The sequence below is a fragment of the Halictus rubicundus genome, chromosome 3 (genome assembly GCF_050948215.1).
Source record: "Halictus rubicundus isolate RS-2024b chromosome 3, iyHalRubi1_principal, whole genome shotgun sequence".
Lineage (NCBI taxonomy): Eukaryota > Metazoa > Arthropoda > Insecta > Hymenoptera > Halictidae > Halictus > Halictus rubicundus.
This window is the reverse complement of record NC_135151.1, coordinates 10855159-10866856: the sequence shown is the minus strand read 5'-3', so window position 1 is coordinate 10866856 and position 11698 is coordinate 10855159. Positions and strand designations below refer to the sequence as shown.

At 40.3% G+C, this 11698-nt stretch overlaps 1 protein-coding gene and 1 long non-coding RNA gene across 3 annotated transcripts in view; one reads left to right on the top strand and one right to left on the bottom strand.

The window, feature by feature from the left end:
- Window positions 1-493: 493 nt before the first annotated feature.
- LOC143352666 (uncharacterized) lies at window positions 494-9988 on the bottom strand. The gene is made up of 2 exons (XR_013081985.1): window positions 9781-9988; window positions 494-902 (listed from the first exon to the last, which is right to left on the bottom strand). It is a non-coding gene; the product is annotated as an uncharacterized LOC143352666 (long non-coding RNA).
- A 253-nt stretch (window positions 9989-10241) lies between these two features.
- The window catches only part of Kank (KN motif and ankyrin repeat domain-containing protein 2 kank), a 91233-nt gene continuing 89776 nt past the window's right edge, over window positions 10242-11698 (top strand). The window contains exon 1 of one of the 2 annotated variants that reach the window (XM_076785325.1): window positions 10242-10420. The gene's annotated coding sequence lies outside the window, so the exon portion shown is untranslated. Of the gene's footprint in view, window positions 10425-11698 lie in introns of both variants that reach the window. The other variant, XM_076785326.1, reaches the window with a different exon arrangement.

Below are 11698 nucleotides of genomic sequence, written 5' to 3'. Positions count from 1 at the left end.
GTGTGTGAGAAAGACAGAGAGACCGAAGCGAACGATGAGAGTGTGTGGTTGCGACAGAGCAACAACAGGATTGTTACACCGTTGATCGTTATATGTGCATAAACGCTTCGGAAATAAAAAGAAATTTAAATTATGCAACGACGTGTTTCTTTTCGCATCTCTCAATAGTTGACACGTTGAACGGCATGGCGGTCACCGGCTACCGACACTATATTGATTTGCTGCAAAACGACTGTCATAAAATTCTCGTAACATTTCGTTCTGAAATGAACTAAATTCTAGTGTAATGTGCGAACTTCATTGCCGAGTAATAATTATTAATATCAATGGGCAATAGTTGGAAACGCACAAAATTGACGCGGCAGTCATACGTGTTTAATGACAATCAATAAAGAAGCCCAATTTTCTCTTTTTTATCAAATAGTTTGTATTCAGTATTTATGCGTGATCAAGTTCTGCATTCAAAGGACAACCAATTGGCTACGAAGCGAAGAGAAATTACTGGCAATAAAATTCGCTTGAAATGCTGGGTCTTTTCGAGATATTGATTGATTAATAAGCGAACAATGCGTTCCGCGTTATCCGGACGCGCTCGCCATTGACGTGCTTCCATTTGGAAGGAACGCGAAACGTCTGGCGCATGGCGGCACGATGATCCGCAGCTGCGATCGTGAATTGCGAATTGCGACTCCGCATCGAACGAGCGAGTTTCGCGCGTAACGTGAAAGGACACCATGCTGCTATCTTCGGGGACGGAGAACTGGTCCACCCACTGGGAATTCCAGATTTTTTTTTCTCCATCGACTATCTTCTAAGGAGGAGCACAGCGAGCGTGCGTGGATCGATCTTCGTTGATCTCTGCGATCGAGAACGATCCTTATCTTGCTATCCCGGACTAGTGCCTGAAACAGCGAAAGATGAAACAAAAGGCGAACGAATCGACAGGATTTTAATCATCGGCGATGTGATCGGAGAACACGGGAGAAAATGTTTAGCTGCCCAGAGGTATGGTAATTGAATTTTTTAAATTGCTTATCGATTCTGCGCGAGCTTATTTTTATTAACATCGTATTGAGATTACATTTTGAAAATGGTTTGAAGACTATTGTCTGAATATTGTTTGAAGATTGTTTATTGACTATTTTTATGATTTCTATGTTTATTCGTATTTTCAGTAGACCTTTTAAAGGTTTCATTAGATTTTTATTTATTTCTGTAGACAATTTTAAATAATTTCAACTGCGAATGATGGTTTTGTGAAAAATATTTAGAAGATACTTCTCACGACTTTATGGTAACCATGGCTAGATACATTCCGTAATATTTTTGAAACTAATTCTTTGAGATCAACGTTCATCCCTTTAGTGGATCCAACTGTCTACCAAATCATTAGAATGTAGATGGAACATTTGTATTTCTGAATCAAAATAGACCTGATCATTAAATCCTGCCATTTCAGGGTTAATATATTACAAGTATAACATATTTTAAAAATAAAAATGTTCTACCTCCTTCTCGGGGGAATTTTGTGTATTTGACACAAACCTTGTTTATTTCATTCGTATAAACGACCACAGTTATTAATAATTATTATCAGTCAATGAAATTTGAATCTTACACCATATTTTAGTTCATTTCAGAAAAAATGAATCGATTCTTACAAGTGCTACTTTAATTTTATGCCAATCATCATCAGTGGCCACCACGGCAGTCATATTTTGAAAGTAGTTCAACAATATATTAAAACGTTTCTAATATTATTGTTTTGAGTTTCTTGTAACCATTTTTGTCGTAAGTGCCTAAAATCCGCAGTGACTTATAGGTTAACTCGAACTTTTGGCGCCCTCTCTGGAAGATTACACAGTTATTTGAAAATGCGTTATAGCGGGTCTCTGTTTCCTAGAGAAGTATTCTTACGGCGTTCCTGAAACGTACAAATACGTCTTGTTCCAACGGCTGGAGAAACGGAACCCAGCGAGACCGAGTTCCATTTGTTTACGTCCCAGTCCAGCGACAGTGAAGCTAGGTAAAACGTAGCAGACCGTTTAATTCGCTGTGACTCGGCCGTTCGAACCAGTAACGACGGAAGACAAATGAAATCGAGCCGCTCGGTTCATTCATCTGGCTTCTATTCTCGCTTTTCACGCAGTCTTGTTCAAAGGTGATGGAACGAAGACACATTGCGAGCAGCATCGAAACCTGACAGCCAGCGGTCCGTACCTAAGCACACGTTGTATATTCCGGAAGACTGGCGCTGTTCCCGTAAGCATGTGTAATCAAATCTTGTTGCGCGGTGTTCGAATGCTGAATAGAATACAGATCGCGGTTGCCACGGGCAAATAAGACGATACTCGAATTACAACATAATTCGTGTAACACTCTCAAAAATCGATTACCTCGGCGCAAATACCGGGCAAGTCAATTTTCCAGTGAAATTGTACTCGATGAAGCTCCACGTATTTCTGTGTATCGCCGATTGCTCGAAATAAGAATTAAACCACTTTTTTTACCGGGTTTTTGCACCGAGATCCTCAAATAACACAATAATTGCACAGTTTTTAAAGTTTCCTTTTTAATCATCCTAACAAGGGACATTGCTTTTAATGATATTTGTGTAAAATATATATTGAACTGTTTGACAGCGTACTATTAAGGAAAAGTTTATATCGCTTCTACTAACGAATTCTATCACTTCGATGTATAGTGTAATTGGCAGCGGGACGTCATGCAAAAGCGTCCATTAAAACTGCGAAACGAGTGATACGGTGAAAGTTTAATGCAAACGGACCAGATGGAAATATCGTTTGCATGACCTTTGATAGGGAAAAGTAGTTTTAAATTTGCAGATCGTTTGGCAGCGGTTCAATAATTTTATGGACCCGAATCGGCGCGGCGGCTACAGAGAAAAATGGAATTGAAATTTATTAACCCTTTGACTGCGAAAGACGTATACTATACGCTTTCATACAGCTATTAATTTGTATACGAAATGCCTACTAATGCGTAGTAATAGAATTGCTTTTCACAATTTGTGGTTTTAACGAAAATTTAAAAAATGTGTTTTTGCAGGTTCGTATAAGTTATACCGGGTGTCCCAAAAATGTTCTACTTTATAGAAAGAGGTTACCGGGGTCATTTGAAGTAACCTTTCCCTTTGCAAAAATGTTCTCCGTGGCTTTGTTAAAGAGTTATGAACGAAAAACACGGACCAATCAGAGCTCGGAAACAGCGAGAGGCCCCGCTGATCGTGGCGTTGGCATTGGCGGAGCCAGAATCCGTCCGCAGTTGCTGCGCTGTGATTGGTGCGTGTTTTTCGTTAATAAATTCTTAACAAAGCCGCGGGGAACATTTTCGCAAAGGAAAAAGTTACTTCAAATGACTCGAGGAACCTCCAGTTTATATAGGATTACAAAACTAAGAGTTATGAAATTTTCAGACGTGTCATTTTGCACTACCAATACAGACCATCATTGCCCGCTGACTGCGACTACTCTATTCTCCCCTGAACGATTACGCGTTCAGTGGCATCATCATTAGAGGAGTCACTCCGCGTTCCTGGTAGGCGTAACAAAGCGGGCATTTAACCGGGGACCGAGGAAGATTTGCGTGCGCACAGGCGACGAGGTAAAATTAGAGGTGCGCGACTCCGTGCAATTATTAAAATAGAGTGACCGGTGCGTATCTGCTCGAGTTCAAGTGGATGCTTGACTCATCCGACGTAACGGATCGAGAAGTTGAGGCCCGGAGGTGGAACCGCGGGAAGATCTATTTGTTGACTGCCGGGAGCGCACCAGCTGGACGCAATCGAGGCTTTCGCAGGGATCCCCGTCCGGGTCATTGCCACCGCCTTTATCGACTGTTGTCGACTTTGGCGTCAGGACCCGGCGAGATCGAATCATCGTCGCGAGGATGCCGTCGTGATTATCGAATTCCCTCATCTGATTCCGAGGGCGATCGTGCGCAACGTGACTCGAATTTGAGGGACACGCTCTGCCATTGAGTGGAAGCCTCGTCTCTCAAGGTGACTATGATCGTGGCAGGACTATCGCGGTATGACAAGCTCTAAATTGCTGTGGCTAGACTCGCAACCTTTGTCAGAGTTCATCATTTTATCTTTTTAAAACCTTGTCTAGCCGATACCTATTAAAGGTCGATTTATACTGTCCGCACAGACACGGAACGGTTCCGTTCAGCACCGATTAAACAGTCTTCGATTGCATTTGAATATAGATGTTTATACTATCCGAGCGTATCAGCCACGTATCGGAAACTAAACACAAAAAATATTGTTAAAATATAAATCGGCCTTAACACGTGCCGTGCCGGACACAGTCACAGGCAATGTTAATACTCGGTGAGTTTAGTATTAAGGGGAGTGGGCTTTTTTCTACTGAATCTACTGCAACTATCAACTTCAATTTTTTAGAACATCTAATATTTACCAGGTGCGTATTTTAGCCAAGGAGATACTTACAACAGGGCTGGGTCAATTGAGGCAAAACCCTTCCCCACCATAACGCCCACCGCCCCCTCCAGTAAGCGCCGTTGCCATGGTGAAAGGACGCGCTTCGTCTGTCGCGAGTAGTTACAAGGCACACACTGTGGAGCAACGAAGACACCAGCGAACGAGACGAAGGTGTGCGCTGCACGAAAGAGAGGTTGGTGGGGGAAAGAAGCGTTTGAGGGGACTCAACCGTGCCCGGGCCTGCCTTACATCATCGACGATACTGTTTTATAAAATTTTAGCTCCTCTGGGCCCGGTCTTCGTAGATTCGCGATAAGGTAGAGTAACTACATTACCGTCAAAAAGTGGTTTTACGTGCTTCAAGTTTTCGTCCTTAAATAAGAATATTTTGTCGCTGGTTAAGACCTCATTTGAAAGAGGAAGGTTCAATCTAGAGCCCGCTGGTCAGGAGCTGCCGAGATTATGCAGATACTTGGTAATATAAGCGTTAGAAGTAGGCCAAAAATTGACGATGTGCATGCCGTGGAATCCAAGCTTTTTTGTGCTATTGGATGAGTTTTCTGGATAAAGTTGAAACCAGCGCGTACTAGAAAATATCTCCACATTTAAATTTTTATTTAAATCATGTAAAATCGTTGTAGCTTGTAACTTGTAACATTCTACTTTGAATTATCTCGAGAAAGTGCCGGTTATCGTGGATGGTCAATGGTGGGCCGACTAAAATGAAAAGGTAAAAGTTAGCTTGTTGCATCATCCGAAAAAAATGACCAACTGGAGTTGACGAATGTTCAACCATCTAATGGCCTGTGTCCATTTGAGAGTAAAACTGTCGCGAGTTACTCTCGAGAGTAAAATTCGTCAATGTACGAAATTCATTGAGAAACTCTAAAATGGACACAGGCCGTAACGATGGAAAAGTAAAAATCAATATGAATCGGAAAGAATACTAAGTGACTTGCTAAATGCCCGGACGCTCGACGCTCGAGTTTGAACCGCAACAAACTCGTCGCGCGGTCAAGACAGCCTTTTTGCGATCCGACCGAATGTGCAACACCGGCCTAAAGATAGAGTACGCAAGTTTTCAGGTAGACGGTTGCTATAACCAGATACGACGGCTTTGAAACATCACCGCGGGTCATTTTGACCTCACTCGTCCGGTCCAGGATTAAATTACTCGTGCATAATCCGCCTGGACCTTAGCCGTCGAGCAATAAGGGGGCCGGAAAAAAATCGGCTTTTCGTTGAAGTGTACTTCTGGCAAGCGCGAACCGAGAGATTCCGAGTACTTGTACTTCTATTCTGGAGCACGAGCCCGGAATCATCGAATCTTCTACCTGGACCGGAGGAACAAATCTCGGGTTCAAAGGGTCGCCTAGGTAGGATTCTGGGCCTGGAAGGGATCCATTCAGGACCAAGATCAAGGATTGGCCCAGTGAATAGCATGATTTCTTCGAGGTAGAACCGTGACGTCATTCGTTCGCCTGCCGTCACGTTCTTCCTGTCTCGGCGGCCGCTCAAAGGAATAATCAGGTCGGTCGAATTTGTCACGGAAACAGGTAAATATATTGCTCTGTCGACACAGCTGTATTTAAAAAATTCCAGTGCCCCACTTCCACTCGGCTGTCGGCCTCTTCCGTGTGTAGCGAATGATTGGATTTGCACTGCAAAGAAAGTACAGAAGTGAAAACGTTTCCTGTTTAATTCGCGTTTAATCTGCTGTAACTGTTGTGTTTATGTTTCCCAATCCTCTTGGGAAGCTACGATTCGAAAGCTACAAAAGATCTCGAATAATGTAATACAATACTTTACTTTAGGAATAAACGAGAACAATGAGGAGGTCAGACTTCAAACACTGAAAAGATTAAATGACGTGAAGAAGATAGATATGTTATTTTCAACTAATCAAAATTATTGAAAAAGAAAGGAAAATTCTATTTAGCTCCAAGTTTGTTGCAATCAATGCAGAACATTTTTATTTCGTACAAACATCCACAATCTATTTATTAATTTAAAAGGCAAGTAACGGACTTACGATTAGTCGTAAACTAACATTTTTAGATATAGTACTAATTAATACAAATTTCATTTATTTTTCAATGGTATTACACCTTTTCTCTTCAACAAGTTAAGAAGAGTTCAGAAAAGTAAATCTATTCAGGTAAAATGAGATTGATATCTTTGTTAATAAATGAATATTACTCGAAATATGTACAGATTCGACCCTAAAAAGTACAGTGAGTAGTATAAATATTTTAACAATGTTATACGTATACTTTGCAAATAAATTATTCCTTAGTCAACATAACGTATTAACTGACAACTTTTGTCAATAAATAATTATCTCAAACGTGTGTGGTTTATATTTGGCGCTGAAAAGTACAGTGAGTAATGTAAATATTTTAACAATGCAGTTCACGAATCAATTATTTACCGTTTGGACAGTTGTTGTCTAGTTTTCAGTTTCTCAGTCAGTGTAATATGTTAACATTTTTGTATAAATGTTGAAGCTCGAATCCAATACTCTGTCATTTTGAATACTCGTTGCTCCATTTCAGGTTGCGTTGGTTGTTTCATAGTTGCCGTTTTCGTTTATCGTTTTCAAAAAGTCCGACAAAATGATCTATTAGCGTTCGATAACGACTTTCCTTTTTTTTCGTAAATCCAGTTATGATAACCAACAGAGATTCGTGGTTTATCTACGAATCGGGCGAAACGAGTGGAGCAATAATCGTAAAACGATCGGCGTGAAAGCAGATTGGTAATTAGCCGGGTGTGATCTCATATCTCGTTTATAAGCAGTTACATAAGGCAAGATGAAAACACGTTGATCGTGCTAATCGTATACCGATTGTGCAACCTTCAGACTTCCTCTTCTTAAAGAGTAGTTCCTCGTTAAATAGCACACCTCCGAGGTGTGTTATGGCAACATAGTTAATATTGACTTAACTAACTATGAGCCTGCGTCGAAGTTTATCTACACCCTCGAAGGATATCTGACTTAGAGATTCAACGATAGAAATTTCTCTTTCGATCCGATCATTCCGTAATTAGTCAATTTCAATTTATTTTCCCCCTGTTATTTCCGAATATAACGTTCCTGTAATTACCGCGGAACATTTGCATCGCAGTTTGAAAATATCAGCAACTCTACATGTTACGCCTGTTAATGTTTACTCTCCGACTTTAACGTTAACATGCTTCGTTTGTTTGACCTCAAAGAAAACTTCGCGTTTTGTTCCTGATTTAATAACAGAACTTTGTGCATTTATTATGCATTCGCGGCGTCTCTTAATTTTGCGAAACGAGCTAAAATAAACATTTTACTAAAGTTTCCCAGTTTATATGTGTATTATATTATCAGTAGACTGGACTTTTATGCAGATTCGTGGTTTTTGTTCCGTTGTAGAATTTTGTTATTTCAAACACAAATCTCATTAAATATTTTTAATATAGTTTACTGTGGAAAGTTCTATTCCATCTATTTTCAAAGACATTTCCACCGCACAAAAGCAACAATGTACTATTTTCAATCTTTTAACATCATTTAAAAAAAAGGAACTTTTTATTCGATTTCTATGTTTCTGCAACTGATGCAGACAATTTTTATTTTGCATAAAGATCCGCATCACTGTACCCGAATAGATCATCGAAAACGATTGTACTGGCCAAAAGTCAAAATGTCATTGGAACTTTCTAAAAGTTGGTAATCAAGTGTTTTTGAGGTCACTGATAATGAATCTGACACCAAAAATTAAACATTTAAAATGGCGGATTCAATACGGTGCACATATAGTCTCGAAATTCGCTTTTTGCGGTCAAAATTAAAGAGACACACATATCGACATTTTTTAACGCAATAGATTTTAGTTATTCAGTGTAGCTAAGATAAGTAATATGTATAATATAATTATATTATTTATTTTATAATTATAATTATTCAACTATATACATATAATTGTATTATGATATAATTATGTTTCTGACATCAATTCTAAATTATCCAAATACATAAGCATTGGTAATTCGAATTCCTCTTCATCTGAATCTTCTGCATCATCATCAATTGATTCCGTATCAATTGTAGAGGATACAGATGGTTCTTCCTCAATAGACGGAGGACATATTATGTATCCAGATGTTTCGACTTGAATATTCGCTTGAAGACTAACACGATCAAAAAGATTTATGCTCGAAGAGAAACAATATTTGTTTATTAAAAGTAATACTTCCCAAACGCCAAAATACTGCCGGTTTCTATTTCTTAATTATCGTACAAGGTGGCACGAGGTTTCACCTAAAATTTATATGCTGTTCTTCGCAATTGTTTAAACTTTCATATAAAACAAGTCTGATGCTCATCACTCTTAATCATTTCTTTTAAACCCTTCTCAAAGTATAAATTGTTAATAATATTGCAGCATCTGTACATGGATTAAATAATGCTTAGAAACTACTGAAATACTGAAAGTACGCCAATTAATATATATAAAACATTCATTCAAACCTGTTATATCATGTTCCACAATGAGTTCTTAGAATAATTAGTTTCACTTTCAATTTCAGAATTTTCTATTCAACACGTTACCCTCGTATCCGCAATTATCTGAAATGAATAATATTTTGTATTCTGAAGGTTTGAAGTATATTGTTACTGTATAGCAAAAAAGTTTTTCAAAATCTTGAAAATATCGTCTACGAAAATTGATTTTTGATCGGTGAAATCGCGTTCTCAGACCACTGTCCAGTGTACATAGAGGATAATCATCGAAAATATTTTCACTCTTCATATTAAATACCGCGAATAAATGAGTTTCTATAAAACTGTACGTAATATTAGGTCGTCCCATAAGTTCGTTCCGTTTACTCCGGTACCATTTTAATTCTAAGATAAAAATATGTAATCACCCTTTCATTCCACAACCTCTTCTGACCTTCTTGGCAAAGACATCATACCGTCACTATAAAATTTCTGCGGTTTTTCATTCAAATACTTTTCAATGGTGAATAATATAAACATATCCACGGAACGAACTCATGGGACGACCTAATATGTAACTCTACGTGACCCTACAAAATCTCGTACGTTACAATTATTTCTGGACCCCCACGAGTTACAGAGATTCCCGGTCACCGTTCCCCTCTGTAATCAAGAAAAAAAAGTGTCGCAGACCGAGCTGAGCGTGCCCGAATAGATAATGCACCATTGAAAGCTGGTCCGCCGTAGGATCAGCATGAAACCGGTGTTCCCCTCGTCGCAAATCCCGTGCGGACCATCTGTCGGCCCCGAAACTCGCGAACGCGTCCCTGACCCCTACCTGATCGACTTCTTTTCACCCGGTGGGGCCCTCACGGGTCTGTTCACCCTTTGAGCCGAGCATCGTCGCGTTCGGGTTCGGGTTCTGGCTCGGGTACGGGTACGGGTTCTCGGGTTCAAGTTCGGTAGAGAGCAACCTGTCGTTCGGTTCGCTGGCGGCTTCGCTGCATCTACCCAGCATCTCTCTTCGCGTCTCTATCTCTCTCTCTCTCCCTCTCTCTCTCTCTCTCTTACTCCTCTTTTTCTATTTCTCGAGTCCGGCACGGTGTGCCGACCGCTCGTAAACTACATCCGTCTCTTTTTCCTTGGTGTTCCGCGGAGAGCAGAATGGAAGGGGCCAGGAGGCCGAAGGAGAAGGAGAAGAACCAGTCGTGAACCAGAACCGTCGGTCCTCAGAATCTCCCAGTCACCTCTTCGAGTCTGTGCGGGGACCAGCTTGTGGATTTCTACGGATCTCGCGGTGTGTCGCGCAGGGTGATCTCCCGACGATCGAGGGCGCGCACGCACGCGCTCGCGTGCCTCTTTTATCGATCGATCGAGATCGATCGCCCGCTTTTACCACCCCGGCCACGATCGATCCTCCGACGAGATGATCCAGAACGGAGACGGGGACGAGAGACTACCAGGCCGAGCACTGACAGGTCGGTGAGTCGAGTTTTCCTTTCGAACAACCTTCTCGCGGCGCGGATCGAACCGCTCCCGGTTCTCGCGAAAACCGGTCCAACCGTGCCCGCTCGCGGGACAGATCGTGACATTGTCCCCCTCCGAAAACCGGTACGCCTCGGAAATGGAAATTGTTGATTAACTGGGTCTCCGGTTGCATAATCGATCGCTAGATGAGACACGGAGGCTAGCGCAGACACGTGCTTTCGGGAACGTCCCACGGCGAGACGAACCGATCCTATGGCGGTCAAAAAACGATTTTCGTAACATTCTATATTAGAAAAATATTTCAGAATAACATTGTTCATTGTATTATGGTAAACGCCATTTTCCAATATTCGCTTTCGGTTTCTCGTGATCGATGCACAAAGTCAGCAGGAAATCGCAACTGTCACCGAGAGGTCTTATGGTTCCATGATTTCAATTCATGGTTCTGACAAACCTTACTCTGGAAGATGTAGCTTAAATGAATTGTATACGTAGATGTGTACCGATCGGGATAAAATGTTAATAACTTCTTTGATAATGGAAAAGGAGTCAAAGGAGTTGCGTCTCAAGAAAATTCTCAACTCCTAAACTGAGTTGAAACCATTTTGCGATGAATATCATAATAGAAGGTATATATTAAGTCGTTGCATATGAAACGTCCGATTCGTAGCAGTGACTTTAAACAAACATAATTTTCTCTAAATAAAGATTATTGACTAATGTAAACATCATTGTAATCGTCATATTCTGTCAAAAAATTACAAGTTCTTCGGTTATACTATTTTTGGTTGTTCACCTTCCTCGTTTATTAGATCATCATCTATATTTTTAAGCTTTTTCTATCATTGACTACTAGTGCGTTTATTTACTACCACATTTTGACCAGGCATCACATAATGTTGTCATCAATATGTTTATTTTCTCGCTCATAGAAACAGAATACACGTCGGTCACATTGACCGATGTCGAAATAAATTTCATTTAAAAGTAAAGCTGGATATACAGATAGAAACTGAAGGTAGGACTCGAAAGACCAGGTTTGTACCTTTAAATGGTATGCATAACAAGCCTGTACATTATAATAGCATTTCTTGATTAAAACACTTTATAAAATTTGCATTCTGAAATCAGTCATTTCGTATACAACGACCTAATACTTCTTTTATATTTTACCATATAAAACAATGGACACTTGTCTCTTAAAAACGAACAGTATTGAGTGCTACGACGCGCTACTTTTTAAGAAAATGGCAGTCGACTCTCCCTCC